General features: G+C 37.4%; 1 long non-coding RNA gene across 2 annotated transcripts; it reads left to right on the top strand.

Moving 5' to 3' along the window:
* Positions 1 to 23,080: 23,080 nt before the first annotated feature.
* On the top strand, positions 23,081 to 24,222 carry LOC149932689 (uncharacterized). 2 transcript variants are annotated; one of them, XR_016472965.1, is made up of 3 exons: positions 23,081 to 23,296; positions 23,384 to 23,518; positions 23,583 to 24,222. It is a non-coding gene; the product is annotated as an uncharacterized LOC149932689 (long non-coding RNA). The 2 variants fall into 2 exon arrangements; XR_016472966.1 differs by having other exon boundaries at positions 23,081 to 23,358; positions 23,420 to 23,518; positions 23,583 to 24,221.
* The last annotated feature ends 285 nt before the right edge of the window (positions 24,223 to 24,507 follow it).

Genomic DNA, 24,507 nt, shown 5'->3' with positions numbered 1-24,507 from the left:
TCATACTTTAGTCTTACTATATTCCATTGCTGGTGACCTTAGAGTCCGGAAAGTGTACATCTAACATATGTGTCAGCGTGTCCTTACCGGATGTGGAAAAACTACCATCTTTCAACTTAATGGTGTCAAGATGCTTAGTATTATCGTGTGCCAGACAGTTGCGGTGATAGGAGTCGATAATGGACTGTTAAACGCGTTCAACAGCCAAATCGAAATCCAACACCGATGACAGCCGTGGCTTATCACCCTTAAGGAACAAGCTTAAGTCTTCCCTGTAACCGGACCAATCTCTGCCCCTAGGGTTACGAATAGCGGTACAAGCCTATGGCACGCCAAACCGGACAAAATTCGTTCACCACTCGCTATATTCATACTTTACATCTTGTTATATTCATACTTGGTCTTTTTATATTCATATTTGGTCTGACTATACTCATACTTGGTCTTGTTATATTCATACTTTACCTCTTACTATATCTATACTTGGTCTTGTTATATTCATACTTGGTCTTGCTATATTCATACTTGGTCTTACTATATTCCTACTTGGTCTTGCTATATTCATACTTGGTCTTGCTATATTCATACTTGGTGTTGCTATACTCATACTTGGTCTTGTTATATTCATACTTGGTCTTGTTATATTCATACTTGGTCTTGTTATATTCATACTTGGTCTTGTTATATTCATACTTGGTCTTGTTATATTCATACTTGGTCGTGCTATATTCATACTTGGTCGTGCTATATTCATACTTGGTCTTGCTATATTCATACTTGGTCTTGCTATATTCATACTAGGTCTTACTATATTCCTACTTGGTCTTGCTATATTCATACTTGGTCTTGCTATATTCATACTTGGTCTTGCTATATTCATACTTGGTGTTGCTATGCTCATACTTGGTCTTGTTATATTCATACTTGGTCTTGTTATATTCATACTTGGTCTTGTTATATTCATACTTGGTCTTGTTATATTCATACTTGGTCTTGTTATATTCATACTTGGTCTTGTTATATTCATACTTGGTCGTGCTATATTCATACTTGGTCGTGCTATATTCATACTTGGTCGTGCTATATTCATACTTTGTCTATCTCTTATACATCTAGGTCTCGCACACTTCGACTCTCTCTCTCTCTACTCTAACTTGGTCATTCGCTATTCATACATCGCACCTCTCTCTCATACTTCGTCTCTCTCTCTCTCTACTCTAACTTGGTCGTTCGCTATTCATACATCGCACCTCTCTCTCATACTTCGTCTCTCTCTCTCTCTCTATACATAGTTTCCTTAGCTTTCTCTCTAGCTACATACCGTCGAGCTATCAAATTCGAAGGTCGTCTGTCTCGAACTTTGTACCGCGCGCTTTTGACGCCGACTATATTTGGCCAAGTTAAGTTAGAACTTGACCAACTGAAAAACTATTCTGTCTCAGCCGTATTTTATTGTACAGGGTGTTTGGAAATTGAATTTCAATAATTAAATAATTACTTTTGAAAGAAATTGAAATTAAAATTCCTCACTTTTGAAGGGTATTCTGCGTCTTTCAAAAGTCAATTAAACCGTAGCACTGTAGTCTGACCCAGGTAGCAATGACAATGTTTCAGTTTTGTTGATTTTTGGTTTTTTGATTTATATAACGTTTTAAGGTTATTTCTTAACTTAATATCAACGTTGATATTAGGTGCATACTTTCAACTCTTTTCAACGTTATATTTAATGAGAGTTAAATACGTGGTAATACCGTTTCAATTTACAAATATTATATTTATTATATATAGAAAAAAACGATTATTTTTCAAAACATTTATCATATTTTCGGAAGTTATCATTAAAATTACCTTTATTTTCTTTTATAATTTTCGAATTTACAACTGAAAACTATTAAACATCCTTATTCTTAAATTAAAACAGATACTTGTAAATGATAACTAAGTTTTTCTTGGCATCAACATTTTCTTTAATGTTTAGAAACTAACTGATTAAACACTATGAGACATCGCTTATTATTATTGCGTCATTGGATTTGGCCAAGAATGTATTTATTTATACCTAAATATAAATAAATACATTCTTGATTTGGCTATATACAAAATAGACTGAGCTATTAAAAATTTAAAAACAAATACAAGTTTTTAACATTTTTTGAAAGGCTTAGATTAATTAATTACATTTGTTTAACCCCTGGTCTTAAAATAATGGTCATGCTCATGGCACTTTTTATCGCTCGCTTTTTATTGTATTTCCAGATGCTCTTTTCCTATTCTGTTTAGTGTAATAACCTATTTAGAAATTTAAAGGTAATGGAATATTTAAAATTAAAGACACTATTGGATTAAAACTGTGAAATTTTAATTTTTTCAGGGATTTGAATTATATCGCTTTTATTATGCACTGATAAAAATATTTTTTTGAAACTAGAACCATAATAACACTTGGTTTTAGTCTGTTAACAGCTCTTGAGTAACATAACGGGCATTTCATTTAAATTTAGTTACTTTTGGGGGTGATTTTACAATATTTTAATGTTATAGCGAGGGAAGGTAAAATTACCTGTTCTATAATTTTTTTTGGAAGATGTTGCTAAGTGTATTGGCTTATATGGTCAAAAATAGCCATGTCTACATCTTATTAGGTAGAAATAATTTAAGAAAATTACATATGACCTTTTATCAGGATTTCAACTGTAATTTTTATTTATTTGAAATGTATACCTAGCTAAGAGATTGAAAAAATAAGTTGTTTTTAAACTAGAACCCTAAAAACACTTGGCTTTAGTCTGTTATCAGCTCTTGAAAAATATATATAGGGTATTTCATTTAAATTTTTTGGTCAATTTATAAACTTTAATGTAGATTGTAAATTGTAGAAAATTGATATATTGGGTACTTTCAGTATAGTAGTCAACGGAAAAAAAACACGAGAACCACCAATGGTCTAGAGAGTGAGGAGTAAAAACGCGACAAGTAAAGAGACCAATAAGTAGGGGAGAAAACTAAGCTTTAATGGGGAAAAATATGCGGTACTTCGGCCGATAGGCCTTCAAGGCGAAAAACTTTAATACGACTAACCGACAATTTGAAAATGTTTAAAAATATTTAAAAAAAAACCCGATGGATTTGATATTTTCCACCGATGAGCTTTTTCGTCATAATAAAGTCGTAAGTTGCTGAACGCTTTTATTCAGTCATCGGTGCTTTTATAGTAGTTTTACGTTAGTAATGACGTCAGTCATCGGAAAAACCGACTCTTCTAGCCGATGACTTCGGTGAGTAACCGATGACTCTCGTGACGTCAAAACCGGAAACGCGAAAAAGCGTACAGTAGGAAACCGATGTCAGCGATTAGTAATCAGTGAGTCCGATGAGCTCTGCTGAACGCAGCCCTTAATACATCACAAATTTCAGTTGAGCTGCAGCTTGAGGAATGAGCTTATTGCAAGAGTTAGTTGAATCTCAAAATAACCAGATTCTGATCCAAACATACATGGAACTTTATTTAAATTTAATTGGTTTTGTACTATTTTAGGCTTTAATGGTATCATATATTGCCCAATGGAAAATATTGATGTCCCAAATCGTTAAAAAGAAGGTATGCAGATTCAGTTAAAGATTTTTTACTTCAATTTGGAGATGCGAGCTCTAAATCCTATACAATTTTCAAGAGTACCTGAATTTAAAGCTTATTTGTATAATGTACCCGATATTAAATCAATTTAAACGTTAATATAATGGTTTTAAAATAGCTTAAAAAACGTTCCGAAAATAACGTTTATTTTACGTTACTCTAAAAACGTTTAAAATTGCTTAGAATTTAGTTTATAGGAACGTTTTATCAACCGTTTTTATCGCGTTCCTTGGCCGGACATGCTTAACGAGTCAATAACGCGACCGGCGGGCGTCACATATTTAGTCTGAGCTGATTTCTACCTTCGATTATTTGTTCTCAAACACCTACAGTTTTCTGGACAGAGGCAATTTTTTAGGCTGACTATGTGTAAAGTGCGAAGTCGACGTCAAACGACCTTGCAGTAGGACCGTGCAAGATATTTTCCACTATTTGATTCGACTAAATTATGACGTTAAATTTCGGGTTTACCTTTCGCACCGACGAATCGATCGAAGTTTTTTTATTAATATTCTTAAATACCAAATAATGAAAAGGCCTTCATTAAAAGGTGTGTAAAAATGTCGACCCTCCCAGCAATATTTGAAATTATATGAAAACGAATTTCCTGTCTCGCGTAGTTTCGGGTTTTCGGTTTAAAATCGTCCGCGTTTCAGACGACGTGTAACGAAATAGCAGTTTCTTATTGGTCTTTCACATATATTCAAATTTTGCTGGGAGGGTAGCCATTTTCACCCACCTTTTAATAAAGGCCTCTGTTTAAAGCGGTGGTTGTGAAATGTCTCGGCTATTTCAGCCGCGATAGTTTGGCCTTGGACCATTCCATTGGTCGTCGTATCGGGAGGGGGGGGGGGGCGCAAGTTCATCAGGATATTTTGAATCGCGAATTGATTCAACGGGGCGCCTTTATTTGACCCCACTTACTTGCCTCCCGCTCGTCGGCCATTGCCTCTGCCCTCAGAGAGGAATCTAACCAGAGAATATAAAGCTTTATATTCTTTGGTCTAACATCCTCTCATTAGGTATCCGTAATGGTGGATGAGGCTGAAAGGGGGAAAACAGAACATGGACGCGCCTAGAAAATACCGCGAAAAAGAGTGTATACTATTCCGCGTCGGTGCTGAACACTTTGCCACCCGGCACCTCCTTTGGGGAATATCTCTATGGCTTCTAAAGTCTTCTTTTCGAAATATTTAATGTCTTTGAATAAATTAATCTCAAACATGGGCGCAGCGCTCAAAAACATAAATTTTGACTATTTGATTTTGTTTTAAATTATTTGGCATTCCCATCAAATTTTCGCCCGTGAGCGTCGCAACTTTTGCAGTGTTTGAGAGAAGGCACTAAAATGTTCCATGTAGCGTTCACTCGCAGTGTTTCCCCCTCTTAAAATGCCCTAAATCAAGAAGGAGAAATTGGCCTAACGTTTTTAACTAAGATTAAATAATCAAAGGTAACTTTACAGAATTGGAATTAAATAATTATAGCAAAAACAAAAAAAAAATATATCCTAACAAAAAGCTTTTATCTTCCGTAGCTTTACTTTTGGTTTGTATGAAATTTCTTTAGCTCACGATATTACTTAATTATTAGAGGTGTCCAAATAGTATTATTGTTTAATACTTGAAAGTTGAAACACATGTAAATAAATAAATAAAAAAAAAGTGAAAAGAAGATTCACTGTCACTTCAGTGTAAAGATATTATTTTAAATTTTTTTATTAAATAATATATTATAAGCGCAATAAGTTATAATTTTAGGTTTCAACAAGTTTTACACTTTCCTCTTTTTAAACCTAGAATAATATTGTAAATTTAGTAAGGGCCGGTTTGTAATTTTATCTGACTGAAATTTTTTTTCCATAATAAAGGTACAACCCTGAACAGAAATCATCCTCCTTGAAATTCAGGCTGAAGACCATCTATCTTTTACCTATTTAGTTCCAAAGATGTACCTAAGCTTCTTTTATCTTCAATTATATTAGTTTTAAGATTCTTACTCTTAAAATTAATTAGATTTACAGAAAATACTACCTAAGAACGGTTATAAACTCGTGAATTAAATATATATTTAAATATATATATATATATATATATATATATATATATATATATATATATATATATATATATATATATATATATATATATATATATATATAATAAAGATTTGTTTTTGTTAAAGATTTATAAATTTTAAGAGACATTATTTACGCGTCAAAACGCTCACAACAACTCTACAGCCTTCAAAACTATGTATTCTAATATGGCGCCTTCGCGTAAAAAACGCATCTCTTTTTCTTCATTTAATTTTTATAAGGTAATATTTTTTTAATTATGAATTATACATAAATATATTGCGAAAAGATAGTTTAACTTAGTATACCTTGTTTTTTATAAATAGGAAAGTGGAAAAACGAAGAAAAAACATTTTTCCGCGATTTCATTAACATTTAGATGCGAGGCGATTGACGGGACCGCTAAAGCGCGGTACGCGTGATCGAAGCAACCTTTTATAGCCTAAAATTAACTAACCTTGGCGAAAACCGTCTTTTAGAAAAGGTCCGAAATTTCCGTCTACTACCTTATTTTCACCTAGTACAATACATCTACTTGCAAAATGATTGCAAAATCGCAGAATACCTTTCAAAAGTGGGGAAAAGTCACGTATCTCGAATTACTAATCTTTTGAACTCTGGTAGATTCTCATTCTTCAAATTTAATTTCCAAACTACCTGTACAATAAAATAAGGCTAAGACAGAATAGTTTTTCAGTTGGTCAAGTTCTCACTTAACTTGGCCAAATATAGTCGGCGTCAAAAGCGCGCGGTACAAAGTTCGAGACAGACGACCTTCGAATTTGATAGCTCGACGGTATGTAGTTTGAGAGAAAGCTAAGGAAACTATGTATAGAGAGAGAGAGAGACGAAGTATGAGAGAGAGGTGCGATGTATGAATAGCGAATGACCAAGTTAGAGTATAGAGAGAGAGAGACGAAGTATGAGAGAGAGGCGCGATGTATGAATAGCGAATGACCAAATTAGAGTAGAGCGAGAGAGAGAGTCGAAGTGTGCGAGACCTCGATGTATAAGAGAGAGACAAAGTATAGATATAGTAAGGCCAAGTATGAATATAGCACGACCAAGTATGAATATAGCACGACCAAGTATGAATATAACAAGACCAAGTATGAATATAACAAGACCAAGTATGAATATAACAAGACCAAGTATGAATATAACAAGACCAAGTATGAATATAACAAGACCGAGTATGAATATAACAAGACCAAGTATGAATATAACAAGACCAAGTATGAATATAACAAGACCAAGTATGCATATAACAAGACCAAGTATGAATATAGCACGACCAAGTATGAATATAGCACGACCAAGTATGAATATAGCACGACCAAGTATGAATATAACAAGACCAAGTATGAATATACCAAGACCAAGTATGAGTATAGCAAGACCAAGTATGAATATAACAAGACCAAGTATGAATATAACAAGATCAAGTATGAATATAACAAGACCAAGTATGAATATAACAAGACCAAGTATGAATGTAACAAGAGGTAAAGTATGAATATTGCGAGTGGTAGACGAATTTTGTCCGGTTTGGCGTGCCATACAAGCCCATACAGGTTTGACCAAAATATTAAAGCAAATGTGTCTGTGATCCGACAAAGACGGTTCGTTAGACACATGCCAGTTCTTGACTTTATCTGCGACATTTACTGTACACAGTGTGAGATCAATGACCTCACTTCTGTTAGAAGTAACAAAAGTTGGTACATTGTTCTTATTCAAAATGTGAAGTCTGGTACTAACCAGATATTCCATTAAGTCGTTACCACGCTGGTTGCAGTCTGAGCTGCCCCAGATTTCGTGGTGCGCATTAGCATCGCAACCGATGATCAGCCTCCTTACCGAACTCTCACAGTGGTTGACCAATCTGGTCACCCCCTGTGAGGGGGGGGGGGAGCATCGTCGTACGGTAGGTATGCCGATGCCATAGTAACCTCCCCACCATCCGCGATGAGCATTACCGTGGAAATATCCCTGGAGGTGTGCATTGAGAGCGGAAGGGCATGTAGCAGAGTTATAATCATAGAATATATTACCTGCATTTTGGAGACCAAGTATCTTTCAATTGGCAGTCCATGGCTCCTGTATGAGAGCGACGTCGAAGCTCTCCTTTGCGAACCTCCTACAGAGAACTGCAATGGCTGCCTTGCAGTGGTGCAAATTAATTTGCAGCACCTTTACACTCATCTTGGTTAAGGTGAGCTCGGTTGCTGGCCTTAGATGTCTATTCAGACGCAATGGTGGTTGTGGATACCCCAACACACCCACCGGTCCGACTTACATCCCTAGCCCTAGTGGTACAACCTCTTTATTCTCGTCGGTGTCCGACAAGTCAAAGGCCTTTAGTCTTAAAGATACCACCGTTAAGACCCGTTAAGGCTTGGTGTCCTGCCTCCTTGATAGCCTTAACCGACTCTCCATCCACCTGGAAGATCCAGCAGATAGCAGTCGGTTCATCGGCTTTGTTAACTACCTTCCAACATTGCGTATTTAGCGCGTTATTGTAGGTCCTGAGTCTACGAAGGAGGACAGTGCCGTCCTTTGTGTAGATATCCTTGGTGCGAAAGGCAACCTTGAAGGGCATCGGTAGGTCGACGGCCTTCATTACTAAAAGCCGTGACCCCCCGGAAACCAACTCCTTCTGGTTAAATCCTCCCACCAACCAATCCGCTGTAAACGCATCCCTACAGAGGTAGTGAATGGCGCCCCCAACCAGCTGAAAGTTCCCAAAACGAGGTAGAGGGTCTCCCGAGGGTAACCCATCTATCCGCTTCAGAACCTCACGCTGAATTGTGCCCATCTCCTCGGCAGAGATGGTCTTCACAGGATAGCCTTCTTTAACGATGGCCATCTTTGTGGAGCTTAAGGTTTCACTATAGGTTTGGTCGTGAGACTTTACCTTTTTTGAAACCTGAGACTGGGAATCGGGGGAGTCATTTTCCCTAGAACGTTTTGGAAGTTATGGCGGGGGGTCGTGCTTACAAGAGACCTCCTCCTGCATCAATCTTTCCCTGCGGCGTCGATTCCGCTTTTGAGTTTTATTGAGGGGCTTATCCCCCTTGAACCCGTGCTTCACCGACTGGTTCTTGCCAGAGGCAGACCCTCGAAGGCTAGGCCGGGTTCCTACAGGGGTAAGTCCCCCCTCCGGGTTAGAAACAGGGGGGGGGGGGGTTACATCAGAAGATGAACCTGCCCCTTGCTTTGGGTCGGGTTCTTTCGAACCCTCCCCCTGCTTAAGGCCGGGCTCTTTCAAACCCTTGCCCGGTTTTTGTTTTTTTTTTGTTTTTTGTGCTTCCATATTTGGTCCCACGAGAAAAGAGGAAAGTAAAAAGTCACCGGCCTGAATCAGTTTTAACTCTCCGCCCTGCTATTGTCGCGTTAACTGAGACAAAACTTCACTCCTCGATACATTCCTCGGAAATATTTGACTCGGACTGTCGTATACCGTCACGACCGAAATCGACACGGTGGTGGTGTCCTGATCACGGTCGCCAACAGCATAAAATCTATCCAGTGCGCTCCGAGGATACCGTTGAGGTGGTTGTGGTGCGACTTACTATGGGCTCCAAATGTCTGAGGGTCGCTTGCGTCTATCGTCCCCCCTCGTCCAATAAGTCGTATTCCGCCCGGGTCAACGCCTTACTTGAAAAGCTGTCCCAGGGTGTCTCTGATATCCTAGTAGTTGGCGATTTCTACTATAAATCCATAGACTGGGATCTGTTACAAACCCCCTTAACTCTCGATTCGAAGTTCTTGTGCCTTTGCTCTCGTGCAACTACACGCAGCACGTTCTTAGTGCTACCAGAACTACGTCTACCTGTGAAAGCATTCTCGACTTAGCGCTCTCGTCTCCCGCAGGAGTTGTTGGCGACGTGATACACAACCCAGGTCTCGAGGACCACGACTTTTTTCAATTAACTCAGCCGGCTCTCCCCTCACCACCTAGACTGACCCCCCCCCGCACCTGCCTAGCGATACTGAAGCTATCTCCGCTGATCTCCAGTTACTGTGCCTCCCAAAACAGGATATGTGTGACAAGTGGGACACTTTTAAGGCTACCCTCTCTGAGGCGGTCTAACGTCACACCCCTCACGCAACATCTCATCCAGATTCGGTGTCCCCCTCATGATTGCTTGCTCGCTCTAAACGGTCAAACTCCCCCTCCACGGCCAAACTCCCCCAGGACTGGAAGCGCGCTAATGTAACGCCGATTCCAAAGGGAGGGCCCCCAGATGATCCTGAGGAATACAGACAAATCTCCCTGTTGGCCCAACTCCTAAAGGTTGCTGAGCACGTTGTCACCTCCTCCATCACCACCCACTTGGAGCTCCATAATGCCATTACTCCAGCCCAGCACGGCTTCCGCCGCGGTTACAGTACCGAAAGCGAGCTCCTCTCCAGCGTGGACGCTTGGTGCACCGGTCTGGAGACCACCCCCCAAGTGGATGTGGTCTTCTTAGACTTCAGAAAGCCATTTGACACGGTGCCTCATCAGCTTCATTTTCGAAACTAGATAGCTACGGCGTACGCGGCCCCACCCTACGGTGGCTAGCCTCCTACCTGGAGGGGCATGAGTTCCGTGTAGTCCTTCCTGGGCCGGGTCAGATTGGTATCCCGTCACTTCAGGCTACCACAGGGCTCCAGTACTTTGCCCTCTTCTCTTCACAATTTATGTCCATGACGTAGGCTCTGGTGTATTCTCTCGTTTGTCCATTTACGCCAACGACGTCACCCTGTCTCGAGCAATTTGCTGCCCTGGCGATCACGTCATCCTGCAGCTGGACCTCGACCAAATCATGCTCTGGAGCTGCCACTGAAAGCTGAAACTAAACTCCAAAAAATGCAAAGTGCTAAGCCTTCACCGCTCAGGGTTTAAACCCACCTCCTTCGGGTACCAAGTTGAAGGCACGGCCATCGATCACGTTCAAGAGTACAAGGATTTCAGTGTTACTTTAACTGCCACGCTCTCCTGGGATGTCCACGTTTTTATGACTGTCTCTAGGGCCCACCGAGCTCTCAGCTTCTTCAGCCGAACCCTCCACGGCTACTCCTTTCCTACGAAAGCATCAGCCATAAAAACCTACGTCACTCGGATTTTGGAGTACTGCTCAGCCGTGTGGACCCCACACACCGCGGCGGAAACCCACAAACTCGATATGGTTCAACGAAAGGCCGTCCGTTTTGCCACATCGGTCGGGTAATCGTGGGACATCAGTATTTCACAAGTACTTAAGAATGTTAACTGACGCACTCTCGCGTCACGTCGCCGCATCAAACGTCTTGTGGAGTTAAACTCCATCATCCATAAAGCGAATGGGGCGCTTTCACCAATCGCGCATACATTATCACCGTTAGAGCTCGGAATCGGTTAATCATATTCATTAGTTATTCGTTTAATTTTTGACAATTTATTCACGGATGGTTATCCGATAAACCAAGTACCTCTATCTTTAATTTCGGCTAACGAACAAACGAATATATTTTTAAAATTGTAACATTTTTAGGTTCTTTAAAATAGTTTTATCCGTTTGGATAGACGCCCTTTGAGTTATATTATCTATAAATAATATGACTATTGAAGTAACAACAGATCCGAATTTACGGATAAAAAAACTTCGCTTATAACTTATCGTCTTTCATCCGAGAAAGCAATGCCAAAAATAACTTATCTCTCAGATAAGTCTATATTTTTTATAAACTAATATTTTCTACATTGCACATTTTAACTTAAAAGAATAATGAAACTTATCCATTTGAATATGTTTCGCCGCGTCGGATTATTCATCGACAAAATACGATTAAGCACAGATAAAGTTCATAGGTCTCTTATTGCAATCGGATACACCGTATAAACTATTTCGCTAGTTGAGAGCCAAATTCAAGGGAGTCTAAAAATCCTTATTTTAAATAAACATATTTTTATTTTAAATCTTTTTATTATTTATTATCAGCTCATAAGTCTTCCATTTCACAGTTAAAACCCCACTATAGGTGCTAACGAGTAACGAACCAGCCTTTTTCAATTATTGCGCAATGATTTTTAAATTCCCAACATTAAAACCGAGGCCTAGCAGTTAGCACAAATACAGGTCCCAAAGGCGGGGAATTAATTTGCTCGCCGTAAAATTTTCGACGATTTTAAAAGTAGATTACGAGCGAAATAATTAAGGGAAAATTATGAAGGTAGTCTTAAATAAAACCTGGAAACTTACTAAAAATCATATGAAAAATTCAAAGTTGAGTACAAACACTAAAATTATTTAAAAGTTTCCGAATTGCAACAGTTAGGAAAACAAATTCCCGTAGGAAAAGCATTGGGGAGAAAAACCAATTTTCACGATAATTCGTCCGCTTAGACTCAGTTCGTGTCTCCGCCGTTCGGGAGAGCCACTTGATTTTTGAACCCCTACTCTTCTATAGAGAAATGATGTCCGCTGCCGCTGTATCCATGGTCCGAACGGTTCTGGGACTGGCGAATAGATTTCACCTAATAATTGGGAGACAGCAAAAAAAAAAAAAAAACAGTGACGTCAGATAATTTAAAATTTTAACCTCTCCGAGGGGACTTTGTACCCTAGGAGGGGTTATACAACCACCGTGTCTGTCTGTGGGTCTGTCTGTAAGGCCTGCGAACGCGTTCGCATTTTCGGGCCAAACGGTGATCACTGCGTACGCAGTTTCTTAGAATCAGGGAAAAGGTTTTTCCAAAAGCGACCTCTTTTTGTCATTGGGTGTGGTAGGGCAAAGTGACCAATTCTGGACCACCTTTTTTGTTGCGCTTGAAAAGTTCAATTTTAAAAGTTAATATTCGTAAAAATAAAAACAATTTTTTTTAAACTATTAATTTAACTGTTGCGTTTTAGAAATTCTAATTTAAAAAAAGGACGACCTTGATACCATTTTTCATTTTTCTCAATATATGCAATTTGACCATTTGTGGGCCACATGCCCTAAAGTGAACCGAGGGGCGACCTAATGTGGACCACGGGGGGACCTAAAGTGGACCGGTAGATTTATATTAATTAACCACAATTTTAAACTATAGGCCTACTTCTAGACATAGGTCTGTTTAAAAACCGTTAAAATTAGGTCAAATATTTTAAATAGGCATAGACCTACGTATTAAAAATAAAACTGCACGTAAACATTTTTTAAAAGCAATGCAACATTTATTTGAAAGATTAATACAAATTTAATCGTACTGGACCTACACGTTTCTACTACAAATATAATACTGGACTAACCTCTGTTTTGACTAGTATCATTTAAATATATTTAAATATCCCGCATTTTTCAAATATAAACCATTTCTGAACCGGTCCAGAAATGGTTTACACAGTGGTCCAGATATGGTCAATTGCTAGGTCCAAAATAGGACAACATTGGTTCACAATAGGTCGAGTGTAGGTTCAGAATAGGGCAAATCGAATAGTTTCTTAAAAACAATTTTTTTAAAATAATTATATTTTTTTAAACTTAAGACATTTTAAAAATAAACAAATTTACTTACGTAAACGTTATTATTTTTTTTTAAATAGAGCTAATACCCAAGGCACCACCTTCGACCACATAAGCAATGTTGCTTGTGCGTGATCAAGTAACAGGTGGACGGGTTACAATGCGTAGGAGGGTGGTGGCAAGCCCTTCATGCCACGCGAGCCAACAGCTCCCTACAATAACTATTACCGTTAACCTCAGCAAGTTTTTTATGGGAAGGGGAAACTGAAGATCTCGGTGGAAAACCCCTTTAACCAGTGGGGAGATAACTTACAAACTCTACGCAGAAGGAGTGGTTTCGGATTTTCACCCAGTGCCACTAGCTGGGATCGAACCCGGTTCCTCTTGCTGCGAGGCTAAAGTGCTAACCACTCATGCGATGTAACATTAAATTACCATCACGAAATGCATTAAAATTCAAGGTTTTCTGGAGCTCAAAGTGAAAGTTCTGTCTAAAAATTTAGCGGGAACTCAACACTGGTTTTTAATTACCAAGGTGCGTATGACGGCTTTTAGCAAATTCGGTTGGTTGAATAATATTGAATTTTCTACATATTTACTGCCTTCTATTTGGAAACATTATTTATTACAAGATAGAAGAGGTTTGGCGGATTATTTAAAACTCAAAATAAATGTTCGAGCTATAACCTATGATATTTTATAAGAGTTTTAAAATGGTGGTTCAGAAATGGTCGTGGTCCAAATTAGGTTACTTTGCACTATAATTTTATAAACGGTCGGGATTCGAACCCGAGCCCTCTTGCATTACAGGTTAGCGTTCTACCGCAGAACCACGGATACAGTTACGCTTCATTGAAAATTAAAAACTCTTCGGAGGAGAGGTATATTTTGGCTTGCCAACTGGTTCATTTTCGCGGGGAGATTCTTAACCCATCTAGTTCCAAATAAATACATATTCACTCTTCTTATTTTACGCCATTTTGAAGGAGTGAGTGGCTGGTAATTTTAACTTGTTTAAGGTTTGAAAATGGTGAGGGTGTGTTGTTTAAGTAATTGTAAAACCATTAGTATCAAAGAAAAGTTGAGTTTCTTCAGAATACCATGTGTAACAACGAACCAAGGTGAGGTTACTCGAGAATCATCTCTCAAACGGCGTAATTATGACCTGAAATTTCTACGAGTTCCGTTTGTGAGCCAGATGACACCCGTGCTGTATTAACGTCAGAATTGGAAATTAGCCCTGTAACCGATGCATTAACATGAGTGGATACTGGTACACAAACACCTTTCAAAACATTTGAAAGTAAATATATCCAGGTCAGTGGTGAAGAGTTTGGTTTTAAATGCCAATTTGAGGCAAAAAAAGTTGATAGTTGCGCGCAACATGAAGTTTTAACAGGGGAAATGAAACGCAAGTGCTTCCAGTAATTTTAGTGAAAATTTTAAATCAGGAAACTCAAAACTTTATTTCGAATGGTAGAGAAGTTTCAGCTAGAATCATTGGAGTAGGATTTGGATAAGTCACGGAATTTATTTGATGAAGTAAATGAAAATTGAAAAATGAGAAAACGCTAATGAGCAGATAAACAATTATTTATCAGAAATTATTAAATTTAAAGCAGAAATTTGTTCTTTGCAAACAGAATTGGCAAAACAAAACTTATTTTAATGACAGTGATGACAAAATTCGTTATTTTACGGGTCTTGAAAGTTTTGGGGGTTATTTCGGTAATTTAAAAAAAAAATTCAGCTCTTCAAATTGTTGGTTATTTGGTAAAATACGACCGCCAGTCGTCCCCTCTTGTATTGAATCCCCCTTACAGTACTTTTTAAAATTAATTTATCCGTGAACCATATACGCGAGATTAATTAATTTAAAAGATGTGACTTCGGAAATAATATTGAATTTTTAAGTTTTAAATGCGAGATTTGCACCTGATGATGCTAACGAACAGCAGCGAAACAAAAGTTCCATACAACCCAATACATTTTTTTGTAATTTGACTATGCAAGGGTGGTCGTTTTCTTAATCTTTCTATATTTTAATGCATAGGGTTAGTTTTACCATATTAATAAATACTTGAATTAAAAAGTAAGTATAACACAAATAAAGTGATATGATAAATTAAAGTTCCAAAAATTTATCGTTTGTTAAACTTATTACTCTTCGCTTTGAGCTTCTTGTTCTTCGTTTTCATTTTCTTCTCGTTCTTCGTTTCCATTTTGTTCTTGTTCATCATTTTCTTTTTGTTCTTCGATTTCACTTTCTGCTGGATTGTCTATTTCCTTATCGCTCTTTACTTCTTTTTCGGTTGAATCTATTGGTTCACAATTTTGGCCTGATTGCCTGTGACAATTACCGCAAACTGATGAACAGTGAAGTCCGAGCTTTCGACAACCACATAATGGTCCGCATCCTTTTAAACAGTTACAAAAAATCATGTTCAAAAGACATTCCGGAGCAAAGTTGTGTTTGGTGATGCTACCGAACGGCAGAGAAACTAGTCGTGTCTTTTAATAAAACATTTTAAAATTTTACTATGCAAAAGTGGTCGTTTTCTTAATCTTCCTACATGTATTTATTAATTTATTTATTTATTCATATTTTATACTTTCTTTTTTCAAAATTGTTCTCCAAAAATATCTTTGGTACCGTTCGCTTTGAAACTGCACGTGCTGGGGTCGTAACGACCCAGAATGCCCTCTGGTGGTTGAATGTCAAGTCGCGCAGTCTTGAAACTATTTTGTTCGAACTAAGCGCAACATTTGGACTTAGAATTCGCCTTAGAACATTAACATTCGAAATTGGCGTTAAACCAAGGGTGATTTTTATTAGAAAACGAATTATTATTTAATATTAAAATAACTACTAAATCAATTAAATCCATTTAAACTTTGACCTTCCGCAGAGAAAAAGGGCTACTTTGAAATATTACTAAAAGCAGAGAGACTTTAAAATAGCGTTATTTAACACCTCGCCACGAAAAAAAGGAAATATAAATAACGCTTAAGAAGTTGAATTGCATTTGACCGATATATAAAACGAAAACATTTTTATTTTTAGCACAACGAGGCTATTATGAAATTATTTTCAGAAAAGGTTTTACTTTTTTGATCAAAATCTATAATTTTAAGTCTAAAATTATTATAAAATTAATTTTAATTAAAATTATTAACTTTAAATCGGCAATTTCAATATTCTATCATATTATTTAGATCATAGGACGCATTTTTATACCGATTTCATTAAAATCGGTGAAGTGGTTCGAACGTTACGACTATACTTCCGTTATAGCGCGCGCTTTCCAAGATGGCGGCGAAAGCCGGGTTCGGAGGCTTGGAGACTTTAGGGGGTTGATATAGGACCATAACACCTTTCATTTCTGAAATTTTCAGAAACAGCATATTTTTTCCCATTCCAAATGCTTATCTACCCTGTTCTAGTATAGCTGTTAAAGTAATAATAAGGAAAAACCATTTTTTCCCGTCTAATTAATTCGTCGGTTAATAATGTCTGATAGAAGTTTTTTTACCTCTCCGAGCGGATAAAGTCCCCTAGGAGGGGTTATACAATCACCGTGTCTGTCTGTGTGTCTGTCCTGCGAACAATTTTGAAAAAAGAAAGTATAAAAAATGAATAAATAAATAAATTAATAAATACATGTAGGAAGATTAAGAAAACGACCACTTTTGCATAGTAAAATTTAAAAATGTTTTATTAAAAGACACGACTAGTTCGCATTTTCCGTACGCAGTTTCTCGAAAGCTCTGCGTTCGCAGTTGCTAGGACTGTCGAAGGGTTGGCAAAACCACCGTGCGACGGTGAGCGTTAATGGATTAATTTGCGGTTGGGTTGGGTTTGGACGGTGTTTTTTCGTTAACGCTTACCGTCGCGAGAGTTTTAACTCAGTTTGATTGGACATTTCGTTATTATAATGTTTATGTGTAGGGTGTGATTGTTGAGTTTGTGTTATGACGGTTGTGGGTGTTTAGTTTGTTGTGTTTGTGTTTTGACGGTTGTGTATGTTGAGTCTGTTGTGTTTGTGATGAATACAATATCTGTATATATTGTTTATTGAACTTTGTTTTTTAATTTTTGTGAACTTGATAAAGTCTAATTATTTTACGTATGAAAATTTAAAGGTTAAATCTTGTTTTAGCGCAGTCAGCAAATAACATGGTTAAAGGGTAGAACCCGTTAGTTTTTTGTAATTTATTTAGTTTTTCAGTCTTTTTTTTATCTTTTGCTTGTGTGTTTAGCTTATTAGTTTTCAAGGGTATTAGTTCATTTATGAAGAAAATATCGAGTTGTTTACATAGTGGTCTGGGTTTTTAACTGTGTCGTCATTACTTCGTAATTTATTTTAAACGTTTCCTCGACTGATTAAGATGTTTAATGCAGTTCATCAATTGGGTTCGTTTATTTTATTTATAAAGAGCCCTAACTATTCCGTCTACGGTCATTTATTGATATACGAGCTGTCGTTCAGTCCATGGGGCTTTCTGTGCTTTGTGAATGGTAAGTTTTTCGCTTCTTGTTACTTCATTTTTTATTGGTGTGGATATTTGGACATCTACGATTAATAATGCAGTCATTGATTTCCTGGGTGTGCGAGTCATTATATGATATTGGAAGTTGGACGGTATTGGGCTTTTTCATGCGGCATGTGTAACAACATCAACAGGAAGTCTACGAGTCGTCCACTACCAGCAGTGGCGGCGCTAGGGGGTAGGCCAGGTAGGCCACTGCCTACCTGAAAATTTTGAGGGGCCCCAAAATCATCCTATAAGGGGCCCCAAATTGATCTAGAAAGGGTCTCAAAATTGTCCCAAAAGATAAAATTATTTATAAATAATAATGAAACAATTGTTGATAATATATTTCGAAATTTTTGAGGTATCTCCTAGTAAATAAAACCAGTTATGTTATATTTGGACTCGTTTTACTGTTGTTAGAGCTTTTTTGTTCGTCATGAACATCACTACTTTATTTTATTGAAGCATTTCGTTGAGAAAAGGGGGGTCCCGGGTCGGGGGCCCATTTATTTGGTTTGCCTACCCTCGCGAAAATTCCTGGCGCCGCCACTGACTACCAGATGTCGAATATAGCTATTCTACGGTATCTTCATCAAGGGCGAGTGTTGAAATAAAATGAGCGTTAAAGATGCGGCAAGTATGTCGTAAGCGAGAAAAATACAAATACCCTCTGTAGATATTTCATTCATTAACATTTGCTTCGTATTATATTTAACTGGTACACTTGTTCTGTAAATAGGGTTAAATTCAATTGTGCATTGTTTTAGTACGTCTAACTCGCTGTTATAACTACTTAATTTATATTTTTCTGAATAAATTAAACTCTGTTTTTTCGTCTCAATTATTTTAATTAAAATAAAATTTTTATACCGGGCGGGATTGAACCGGGATTAAGTTTTTAGTAAATAAATCTGAATTGCGCAAATATCTTTAAGGGTCGTCTCGAGAAATTAATACCACTAGTTAGGGACAATTCTTCCGAGGAGAGGTATATTTTGGCTTGCCAACTTGTTTTATTATGCTAGTGTTTAGTGAAGCAATAAATATTATATTAAATTACCCTTTCACTATATTTCGATATCTTGATCAGGGAATTCACAAATTTTTTTGTTGTAACATATGCAATAGTAGAATTCATGATAAAAAAGAGCTATATAAGCACGTTTGCTAATCATTCGTTCCGAGGCACGCAAACAGTCGCGTGTTTGGTTTTTATAATGTTGTGAGTTTGAGGAAAAGCCTATGACACGAAAGTATTCATTTCTACTATCATATTTAACATAATCACTCGTAAGTATGTTTTAAGGGATATGACGTAAATTACGTCACTTCCGACTCCGTGACGAAAAATGCGTCATGCAGCTGCTTTATAGAACGGAAACTGAACAGTGAACAGAATGAAGCGGATTTCTCCCCGAGCTCTTTTGTTTTCCCTTACCATAAAAATTTGTCGCAGAGTGGCCAGATGTACGATCTGGATCGTATTTGTACGATATTTAGACGCTCGGTACGATATACGATCCGAAGGCGGGATCGTACGTCTATAATACGATCCCGAGATAAAATACGATCCAAAGTACGATCCGAGATTCAGGGCCGTATTTCCGCCTAGGCATATTTAGTCGACGCTTGTTAAGAGCTTTTATTTAGTAATATATCCGCAGAGCTCCGACTTCTACGCTGAATTAGGGAAATTCAGGCACAGCCTAGTTCCAGGGATCAGAGTAAGTGCAGATCGTGAAAGGTAGCCCTGTAGTCGTCGCTAATTTAAACGGAAGCCTGTCCTCACTTATCGATTTAGAGGCAAAGAATGCCAGAATACCGGTTGATTAGAAACGTAGGTTTGACTTTACTAAAACTTGGCGGAATCCGCCCGTAGCGGCCTCTCCCGTTTCGAATAAAGGATATTGTTAAAAGACGGCGTTACTGACTTATCCCCCAGTTTCAAATCGGCGCGTGGAGTAATGTCTCCTGTGTATACCTATATAGTTTTCAGACAAAACTAATAAAGCCATTGGTCTATAATAAAACCATATGTAACATAATTGCTCATAAGTATGCCTCTGTATAATATTTCCATTGAAAAAAATTCAATGAGACCTTGTTTCACGCGGAACATACATTGAGCGGACCCAAAAATGCAAAAATGCTTATAATCTTTGCGCTATTGAAAAGGTTACCATGAAATGAAATCATGTGATCGCGACCCACGAGCGAAACTTGACATGTTCAAAGCCAGAAACGCGAGAGGAATTCTCACTAACTTCCGTTTGTTGATGACGCGTATTTCATCACGGAGTTCTAAGTGACGAAATTTACGTCATATCCCGTGAACAAGGTTTCATTAAAGAAAATGCTTTTATGGCATACTTATGAGTGATTATGTTACATATGATAAAACTAATAAACCATTGGTCTATAACAAAACTACTAAAACTATTGGTCTATAATAAAACTACTAAAACCATTGGTTTATAATAAAACTAATAAAACCATTGGTTTATTATAAAACTAATAAAACCATTGGTCTATAATTTACATACGTTTCCTTACACCGTACATCGTAAAATTTATTTATTTTTAAATCTTTTTATATAAATTTAAAAGAAAAATTGCTGGTCACAAAACATTTGTGGCTATTTTCGGGGAGTTTTCATTAATAGAGGGGGTTGAGGAGCCGTACGATCCCAATTTAGAAAATACGATCCATATCGTACGATAACTGGGTTTTCGGAATCTGGCAACGCTGATTTGTCGAGGTGAACAGCAATAGTTAGTGTAGGGAGCTGTTGGCTCGCGTGGCACGAATGACTTGCATCCACCCTGTTACCTGAATTAATAGCTTTACAAGTCGCTCGATGACTTGGTGATTAATGTACAGGTCTATATTAAAATTGGTGTTTTAGTTCAGTCGGTATTCACACTGTTCCTTACCCAGATAGAAAAGTCATGGAATAACTGTTAAACAATTTTATTTTTCAGTTGATAGAGCTTAAATTATAATTTTAAAATTTACTGACTTTACACCCATTTTGCCACCGAACTTTGGAGCCCCTTTAACTTTCAAACAAGCAAGTATATCATAATATCACACATAATCATGAGAAAGATCATCGAAATTGACTAGATTATTTCGAAGATTATCGCATTCGGAAGTGTTGGCTTCAACCACGGACTGTAAAATTTACAGTCCGTGCTTCAACCTCTACGCAAACTTCTCGGTCGTCACTTTCAGTATCTTTTCCTTTTTCTCGTATAGGGTAGGAAAACAGAGTTTCAAAAACGGCCTACAAATCATGTTCCAGAAATTTCCGTAAAATGTTTAATAAATATTTTTTTAATTAAATTGAGAGCCCCGGTGGCCCGCAACCCCCGTTCAAATGATTTATTTTAAGAGCCCACTGATTTTTATTAAGAGCCATTGGCCCCAAGACTCCCGCTAATTCCAAGTCTGGCCTTCTGCTCCCAAATGACGAGAAAATATTATTTTACCCGTGGCGCCGTCTATCTCTCAATGGTTCGTTCAAATGAGACGCGTTTTCCGGCAAAAATATATTTTCTTAAAAAACAATGGTAGACGCCACGGGTTATATGATAACGTTTTTTCGTCATTTTAGAGGATACGGCACATTCGTGATTTTCAAAAACTTGTTTCGGGGGGAGCAGATTTGATTATATCTCTAGATTAATATTCCCAACTCAATGGTTCCACCTTGGATTAATAATAGGGAGACAGCAAAAAAAAAGCAGTGACGTCAGATCATTTAAAATGCTAGTGTTTAGTGAAGCAATAAATATTATATTAAATTACCCTTTCACTATATTTCGATATCTTGATCAGGGAATTCACAAATTTTTTTGTTGTAACATATGCAATAGTAGAATTCATGATAAAAAAGAGCTATATAAGCACGTTTGCTAATCTTTCGTTCCGAGGCACGCAAACAGTCGCGTGTTTGGTTTGGATAATGTTGTGAGTTTGAGGAAAAGCCTATGGCACGAAAGTATTCATTTCTACTATCATATTTAACATAATCACTCGTAAGTATGCCTTAAGGGATATGACGTAAATTACGTCACTTCCGACTCCGTGACGAAAAATGCGTCATGCAGCTGCTTTATAGAACGGAAACTGAACAGTGAACAGAATGAAGCGGATTTCTCCCCGAGCTCTTTTGTTATCCCTTACCATAAAAATTTGTCGAGGTGAACAGCAATAGTTAGTGTAGGGAGCTGTTGGCTCGCGTGGCACGAATGACTTGCATCCACCCTGTTACCTGAATTAATGGCTTTACAAGTCGCTCGATGACTTGGTGATTAATGTACAGGTCTATATTAAAATTGGTGTTTTAGTTCAGTCGGTATTCACACTGTCCCTTACCCAGATAGAAAAGTCATGGAATAACTGTTAAACAATTTTATTTTTCAGTTGATAGAGCTTAAATTATAAAATCAGGCCTTGGCGGGAAATACTAATAATTGTTACATTTATTCTGGGCTTTGACTAGTACAATAGTTTTGAAAACTATTTATAAGTTTAAACAAGTCAGTAAATAAACTAAAACCATAGAAATCTCATAGGTAACTAGAATGCTGCCGCCTACGGCCGAGCTTGACGCCAGTTCGCCTTGAACCTTCAGCCAATGAGAGGCCGTAGAGTGGTTCCGCCAAGGAGGAGAATAATTCTCCTTGGATCTGCTACTATAGCGGGAGATAGGTGACGTCATTCTCTCTGGTGACATTAAATTCTTGGCAGAACCACTCTTTGAGCTCTGATTGGCTGAGATCTGGCTATCGTCTGCCACGGCGTTTGGCCCATTTGCCAGTTACACGGCAGCATTCTAGTTACCTATGAGATTTCTATGACTAAAACTTACCAAACTTTAGGACAAAGGCGCGAAAGAAACTTCGTAGCGTTCCACCCATTGAGTTGGGAATATTAATCTAGAGGTCCAATCAAAACGTCGAATTTGAGTATTTCGCGAAACAAGTTTTTAAAAATAAGAATACTGCCGTCTGCTCCCAAATGACGATAAAATGTTATCATTTTACCCGTGGCGCCGTCTATCTCTCAATGGTTCGTTCAAATGAGACCCGTTTTCTGGCAAAAATATTTTTTCTTAAAAAACAATGGATGGCGCCACGGGTCATATGATAACGTTTTTTCGTCATTTTAGAGGATACGGCACATTCGTAATTTCAAAAACTTGTTTCGCGGGGAGCAGATTTGATTGGATCTCTAGATTAATATTCCCAACTCAATGGTTCATTTTCGCGGGGAGATTCTTACCCCATCTAGTTCCAAATAAATACGTATTCACTCTTCTTATTTTACGCCATTTTGATGGAGTGAGTGGCTGGTAATTTTAACTTGTTTAAAGTTTGAAAATGGTGAGGGTGTGTTGTTTAAGTAATTGTAAAACCATTAGTACCAAAGAAAAGTTAAGTTTCTTCAGAATACCATGTGTAACAACGAACCAAGGTGAGGTTACTCGAGAATCATCTCTCAAACGGCGTAATTATGGCTAAGAAATTTAAACCTTGGACCCAATGCAATAAAAGAACATACAAGGGTTTGTTCTAAACATTTTTTCTCTGCTAAGTGAAAAACTAAATTGGCTTTAAAATTATTATTGTTAACTGGATCTGGTTTAATTTAGGAGTACCTTCAACCCTATTTGATCAAACAAATCCAGATTGGATTCCAAACCAATGTGAATAACAAGCATTTCGTCGTGCCTGAGACGGCTGTGGGAAGATACAAGCGTAGAAAAAACCGTGCTGCAACAAAAGATGTATTTACTTAAATATAATTTCAAAAAATGGCCAACCATTTTAATGGAATCATTGTTACTATAGGGGCTGGATTGTGGAAATAAGTTATCTACTACATTAGAAACTGGAAAACTTCTAAATACGGAAAATATGTCAAATGTTGAAGTTAATTATTTTGAGGAAAGACCTGAAATTTCTACGTGTTCCGTTTGTGAGCCGGATGACACCCGTGCTGTATTAACGTCAGAATTGGAAATTAGCCCTGTAACCGATGCATTAACATGAGTGGATACTGGTACACAAACACCTTTCAAAACATTTGAAAGTAAATATATCCAGGTCAGTGGTGAAGAGTTTGGTTTTAAATGCCAATTTGAGGCAAAAAAAGTTGATAGTTGTGCGCAACATGAAGTTTTAACAGGGGAAATGAAACGCAAGTGCTTCCAGTAATTTTAGTGAAAATTTTAAATCGGGAAACTCAAAACTTTATTTCGAATGGTAGAGAAGTTTCAGTTAGAATCATTGGAGTAGGATTTGGATAAGTCACGGAATTTATTTGATGAAGTAAATGAAAAATGAGAAAAAGCTAATGAGCAGATAAACAATTATTTATCAGAAATTATTAAATTTAAAGCAGAAATTTGTTCTTTGCAAACAGAATTGGCAAAACAAAACTTATTTTAATGACAGTGATGACAAAATTCGTTATTTTACGGGTCTTGAAAGTTTTGGGGGTTATTTCGGTAATTTGAAAAAAAAAATTCAACTGTTTAAATTGTTGGTTATTTGGTAAGATACGACCGCCAGTGGTCCCTCTTGTATTGAATCCCCCTTACAGTACTTTTTAAATTTAATTTATCCGTGAACAATATACGCGAGATTAATTAATTTAAAAGATGTGACTTTGGAAATAATATTGAATTTTTAAGTTTTAAATGCGAGATTTTCTGATTTTTTTTTGTCGAAGCCATGGTTTTCTGATTATTCTACTGATAATTTAATAATTCAA

This window comes from Leiobunum rupestre, chromosome 8 (assembly GCF_980474605.1).
Source record: "Leiobunum rupestre chromosome 8, qqLeiRupe1.1.hap1, whole genome shotgun sequence".
NCBI classification, from domain to species: Eukaryota; Metazoa; Arthropoda; class Arachnida; order Opiliones; family Sclerosomatidae; genus Leiobunum; species Leiobunum rupestre.
This window is presented reverse-complemented; position numbering and strand designations above follow the sequence as displayed.